Below are 7,042 nucleotides of genomic sequence, written 5' to 3'. Positions count from 1 at the left end.
ATTTAGTTGAGCTATCTTGTACGTCCCTGGTGGTATCACCTCCTCCACAAGGTATGACCCTTCCCAGTTAGGTCCTAGTATCCCTGCCGTAGTGTCCTTAGTGTTTAGGAATACCCTCCTGAGTACTAAGTCCCCAACCTGGAATTTTCGATCTTTCACTCTGGAGTTAAAGTATCTGGCCACTTTTTGTTGATGTGTTGCTACTCTGAGACTTGCCTTTTCTCGTCTTTTTTTGATTAAATCGAGCAACTCTTCTATTATTTGATGGTTCCTCCCTTGATTGTATGCCTCTCGTCTATGCGATGGGGGAGTGAGTTCAACTGGCAACATGGATTCATACCCAAACGCCAAAGAGAATGGCGTATGCCCTGTTGCCATTTGCGCCGTCATTCGATATGACCATAGGACCTTCGAAAGTAATTCTGGCCAAGCTCCTTTGGCTTGTTCAAGGCGTTTCTTCAGAGTGTCTTTGATAGTCTTGTTCACTGCTTCTACTTGGCCATTAGCTTGGGGGTGTGCTACTGAGGAAAAGCTCTTTGTGATTCCATGCCTTGTACAAAATTCGGTGAACATATCACTGTCAAATTGAGTCCCATTGTCCGAGACTATCTTCTTTGGTAGGCCAAATCGACATATGATATTCTTCACCACAAAGTCTAAGACTTTCTTTGAGGTTATGGTGGCGAGCGGTTCTGCTACAGTCCATTTGGTGAAATAGTCCACAGCTACACACTTGTGGCAGCTTCTAACATACTCCATCAAGTCTTCATTCATCGTCAGCCAAAAGTATCCTTGTCTTAGGATTTTCTTTGATAGGCTCTGTCCCCAGCGTGATCTCCACAAAAACCCTTGTGTAACTCGATCATTAACAACATTGACTGGTTGGGTGTAATGCACCTTGGCAGTGGTAGGGAGTACCCTTGTCGATACAGTACCCCTTCGACTATCATATATCGCGCAGCTTGTCTCACCAACTTCCTTGCTTTGTTCCTATTGCTGGGCACTACTCATTGGTTGAGATAGTTAATAATAGGGGTCATCCATGTATCTCCTAACTCAACAAGTAATGCCTCCTGCTCGGTTATGCTTCTTTCCGCTAAGTATTCGACGGGAACAACATTTATGGTGTCTGCATCTTTGGCACTGGAAAGCTTGGCTAAGGCATCAACATTGGCGTTCTTCTCTCTCGGGACTTGTATAATTGAGTATTTCTTGAACTGTGCCAACAAGTCCTTCACCTTGTTCAGTTACTGCACCATCCTAAGTCCCTTGGCTTGATACTCCCCCAGTAATTAGTACACCACTAGTTGTGAATCGCTGAATATCTCCAAGGACTGTGCATGTACATCCCGAGACAAGCATAATCCAGCTAATAATGCCTTGTACTCAGCCTCGTTGTTTGAAGCGTTGAATCCAAATCCGAGAGCACAATGGATTCGATGATTCTATGGAGTGATCAGTATGATTCTTGTGCATTAGTTGTGTTCATTGGATGCTCCATCAACATATAGCTTCCATACATGAGTATCTCCTTCCTTCTCGGTATCTCCATTCTCCGACTGGTAGGAAGGGTCTTCAAGGTTGGTGCCTTCGACTATGAAGTCCGCCAATGCTTGTCCTTTTATCGCCATCCTCGAATGATAAGTGATATCAAACTGTCCCAGTTCCACTACCCACTTGAGTAATCATCCCGAGGCCTCTGGTTTCTGAAGAACTTGCCTCAGCAATTAATCGGTCAGGACTCGGATCGAGTGAGCTTGGAAATATGGACGCAACTTTCGAGAGGCGATTACTAAAAAATAGGCTAGTTTTTCAAGAGGGGGATACCTAGACTTTGCACCTACTAGCCTTTTGCTGATATAGTATCCAGGGTTTTGTACCCTATTCTCTTCCTTTTATCAAAGCAGCACTGATTGCATGCTTGGTGATTGCCAAATAGATGAATAATACTTCACCATATATTTCCTCCTCACACTCCTCGGTCCATTGGATCTTCTTGCTTCCCCTCAGTAAGTTAAAGAAAGGGACACACTTGTCAATAGACTTTGATATGAACCTACTGAGGGCAGCTACTCTCCCAGTTAAGCTTTGCACCTTTTTGGTTGTGGTAGGTGACTTCATGTTGATCAATGCTTTGATCTTCTCGGGGTTAGCCTCGATTCCTTGTATATTGACTATGTATCTGAGAAACTTACCAGAACCAACTCCAAACGAGCACTTTAGAGGGTTTAGCTTCATGTTATACTTTCTAAGTATTGCAAAGCATTCCTCCAAGTCTTGAACATGCCCTCCAGCTTCTTTGGACTTGACCAACATGTCATCGACGTAAACCTCCATATTTTTGCCGATCAAGTCTCGGAACATGCCATTCACTAAACGCTGGTAGGTGGCTCTTGCATTCTTCAAGCTGAATGGCATCACTTTATAACAGTACAATCCCTTGTCTATCCGAAAGCTGGTATGTTCCTCCTCAGGACAGTGCATACTTATTTGATTATACCCAAAATACGCATCCATGAATGGGAGTATTTCATGTCCTGTCGTTGCATCAACTAGTTGGTCTATTATGGGTAGTGGGAAGCAGTCTTTGGGGCAGGCCTTGTTCAGACCTGTGAATTCCACGCATGTTCTCCACTTCCCGTTTGGTTTTGGGACCAACATGGGGTTTGATACCCAATCAGGGTAGTAGGCCTCCCTTATAAAACTGTTTTCCTTGAGCCGCTCAACCTCCTCCTTCAGGGCTTGAGATCGTCTTTGTCAAGCAGTCTCCTTTTTTGTTGCACTGGTGGGTAGTTCTTGTCTATATTGAGGACATGGCTTATTATGGATGGAGAAATTCCAACCATGTCCTTATGTGACCAGGCAAAGACGTCCTGGTTTTTCTTTAAGAATTCCACCAATCGTGCTTTAATTTCCACCTTTAACTCCTTCCCGACTTTGATTACTCTAGTTGGGTCCTCCTCATCTAGTAGAATTTCATCAAGATCTTCGACTGGTTCTACCCCCATGACATCATCTCCAAAGCGAGGATCGATGTCGTTTCCCTCGCTTTGGGAAGCTTGCTATAACAAAAAATATTCGTTAAAAGGAGCCCCCGACTCCAATAGAATGTTTCTTTCAACGTCAACTTCCATGTTGACAATCTCATCAGTTTTTTCACTCTTTTTGTAGCAGGTTACTATCATGTTGTTTACACATGGTCCTTTCTTTGCCTTGACCACTGACGCATTATAGCATTCTCGGGCTTCCCTTTGGTTACCCTGTACGCATCCTTGCCCTGCGCTGGTGGGGAACTTCAAAGATAGATGCCAGATAGATACTGCTACATGTAATGCCATCAGGAGGGGTCTCCTGAGTACTACATTGTAAGCCGATGAGTAATCTACCACCAGGAACTTTGTCATCACAATATCGTGCTTGGGGGCATCCCCCACTGTGACTGGTAGTTTGATAGTTCTTGCTCGTGCTAGGCATTCTCCCGTGAACCCATATATCACTTGGGAACACGGTGTCAGGTCCTTGACCGTGAGCTTCATCTTCTCGAGAGATGATTTGTAGATGATATCTATCAAACTTCTCATATCCACCAAGCATCTCTTCACTTGGGCATTGGTGATTTGAATGGCAAGGACTAGAGGGTCATTGTGGAGGTACCTCACGTGTCTGGCGTCATCCTCTGTAAAAGTGGGTGTTTCACTTTCCTACTTTGGAATTTTTGGAGATCGCTCCTCGACCGCCATACACTGGGAAGACTCCCCTACCTCATGCCTGAAGGTCGTTGCATATCGCTCGTGAGCATTGTTACTACTGCCTGCTATGTGGGGTCCTCCACATAAGGTATCCAGTGTGAAGTCTACAGCCGCCGGCTCCAATGGTGGACTCCTCTGCCTTTGGAATTCTGGATTCCTGCTTGGGGTCTCGGTCTTGCCTCGGTACCTCGAGAGTTTTCTTTATCGGAGAAGATGCTCTATCTCATCCTTCAATTGTTTGCACTCGTTTGTGTCGTGCCCATAATCATTATGGAAACAACAAAACTTATTCCTGTCCTTCTTTCCTTATGAACACAAGGGTGGTGGCTTTCGGTAAGGTACCTCCTAGTATGTTTCCAAGTAAATATCAACCCTCGATGTGGTCAGGATGGTATAATTGGTGAACCTGGGATGGTAGGGTTGATGCTTAGCTTGTTTGTCGGCGGGTGCTGACTTAGCTTCCTTTTCTCCACCCTGCTCGGCCCATGAGGTCTTCCTCTTCTTACCGTTGCCCCCACTGCCACCCTGAGGGTTCGTGCCATTTTTATCCGCCGTTACAGTGGTTGGATGGTTTATGCCTTTTTCTTCCTTGATGATAGCGTCATCTAGCTTCATGTATTTGTCAGATCAGTCCAGGAACTCTTGCAAGGTGTTGATAGGGTTTCTGTGGATACTATCCCACAATAGACTACGATAAATTATTCCTACCGAAATGGCAACAAACTTCCCTTCATCTCCTACCGTGGCCGCTTGGTTTGCCTCTCTCATGAATCTTTGAATGTAGTCTTTCAGGGATTCATTTTTTCGTTGCTTGATGTCAGCTAACTGTTGGCATAAACTGGTTGAATCCGCCCGACACTAAAGACCTTGCAGAATTCCTTCCTGAACTGCTCCCAAGAAGTGATGGATCCAAGTTTGAACTTCCAATACCATTCTTGAGCTGAGTCAGAGAGAGTGGTAAGGAATACCCTGCACCTATAATCATGCTCCACACAGAGTAATTCCATCTGATCCTCGAACTTCCCAATATGTCGTACTGGGTCCTCCTTCCCTGTGTATGTAGGAAGTTTCAGGGTCTTGTATTTTGGTGGTGGTTGGGCAGCTTGTATCTTGGCACTGAAAGGACTCCCACTTCTATAAGCCAGCTTGATATCTGAAGGTTTCTTTGTTAGACCCTGAACAACCATAACGAGTGCATCTATTTGAGTCTGTACTGCTGGTGAGACCACTGCTGCAGGTGGGTAGGATATCATTGGTACCCCCTCCTGAGCATTGGTCCTCCTGTTGATGAACTCCCTCAAATCCTGAGGTTGAACATCTTTCCCCAGCCTATCGAACACAGTACTTGTGTTATTCATCAGTTCTTTTCCCTTGCGAGACTGAGAGTGTAAGGGTGGTAGGTCCGCCTTGCCCCTATCGGTGCAACACTGCCCCCGAGCCTCTCCTCCTATATGACTTTGAGCGGCCATTTCCATTCCTGTCACGCCTTTCAGATGTTTGACCCTCATCTCCTATGTTGTTTTGTCGGTCCCCCTGGGAGGGGGCCTTCGGGTTGGTAATACTCCTACTCCGAGATGGAGTGTTATTCTTCTTAGTCATGGAGGAGCAGTCTTAGACTGTGCCTCTTCATCCTGTCTCTGGAAAAAGTGGTTCTGAGAGTGTCCTTGGGGTCTTACTCCTCCCCTGGGACTCTCTGCTACGGTTGTCTCGCATTCCTACTGTTTTGGCCTGAGCCTCCCTCACTGCCTGAGCAGCAGCTTCAGTGTTAGCTCGAGCTAACTAAGTAGCTGCCTCCAAGGCCACAACGGCCTCTTGGTGCTTCCGGTAAGCCTCCTACTTTCTCTGGATCATCCTCTGGACCTGCTCATCGATCTCCCGTCGTTGTCGTTCCAAAGTCACCCTCTGAAGGGCAATTTCTATAGCAAAGGCCTCCTGCCTCGCCAGAAATTGTGCTATCTCCTCTTGGTGAGCGTCCTATGGATCTACTGCATCAGGTTGATCTCCTACCTCCACCTGAGGTTCGTTAACGGGATCTATGGGATCATGGGTGGGGGGATCCCTAGGAGAAATCTTCTTTGTCTGGCTGGATTTTGGAGGCATCGTAAAAATGATAAAAATGTGTTTATGGTTTTCGTACTCTCAATGAAAGCACCAAAATATTGACTTGTGAAATTGGCAACGGTCGTATGTACAGTATACAACACATTTTGAACGAAATAAATGGTAGAGTACGATTATCTTAAATAAACACACATGAATTTTATAGTGGTTCGACCCTTTTCAGATGAACAGTAATAACCTAATCCACTTAGCTTTTAGTATTGAGTCACTCGACAATTACAAGTACAAACTGGTTAGTTCACTCGCCAGTAAGATTTTTCTCCCAAAATTCCAGAGAAAGAGATCAATACCAGAAGAGAGAGTAAAAAAAAAAAAGTCCTTTCAAATGAAGCCCTGAGTCCTTTATTTATAGTACCCAGGGGTTGTTACATGACCAGTCATACTGGGATCGTGGTTTGGCACACGATTATCAGGCAGTGGAGATATGTGTCCACCTCCCCATGATCATAAGATCATGGGTCTTCTCGTTGTTTCTTTAGATCATGGTAGACAATGCACGATTGAAACTTCTAGGAAAATGTTAAGACTCTGTCGGTATATGAGACTTAGGTGCTAGGACCAACGAGTAAAGCTTAGGTGTCGGACTTGTGACCTTATGGGTGCTGGACCTGTTGATCCTCTAGGTGCTAGGCCTGTTGATCTTCGGGGTGCTAGGCCTACTGATCTTAGTTTGAACGTGAGTGATTATTTCTTAGTGAAGTGTACTTGGGGGTTTTGGCCGACCACCCCATGAAAGAAAGGGTGGGTCGACCACCCAAGTGGCTCTTGGGCATGCTTAGGCCAACCACCCTAGGAGTTGAGGTTAGGCCGACCGCCTTTAGGGTCCTTAGGCAGATTGGAGCCGACTACCCTAGGGGTTGGGGTCAGGCCGACCACCCCCGGGATAGGGGTCAGGTCGACCACTTCTAGGCCCTTGGGCCTGCTTAGGCTGACCACCCGTAGGGGTAGGGGTCAGGCCGACCACCCCTAGGGGTTTAGGCTTGGTCGACTTTCCTAGGTCCTGAACCTATCTGTTTTGCCCGTCGATCTTTTCTCAATACTTTGTCGTTTTTTCCTAATTGGTGATGTCACGTGTCTCATTCTCATTCGCCACGTCATCCTTGTATTTTTTAGGAATAACATAACATAATATGAATCATGACATTTTGTTCTTTGGGAATCATGTATTTTAT

Source organism: Humulus lupulus, chromosome 1 (genome assembly GCF_963169125.1).
Source record: "Humulus lupulus chromosome 1, drHumLupu1.1, whole genome shotgun sequence".
In the NCBI taxonomy this organism is placed as follows: Eukaryota; Viridiplantae; Streptophyta; class Magnoliopsida; order Rosales; family Cannabaceae; genus Humulus; species Humulus lupulus.
This window is presented reverse-complemented; position numbering follows the sequence as displayed.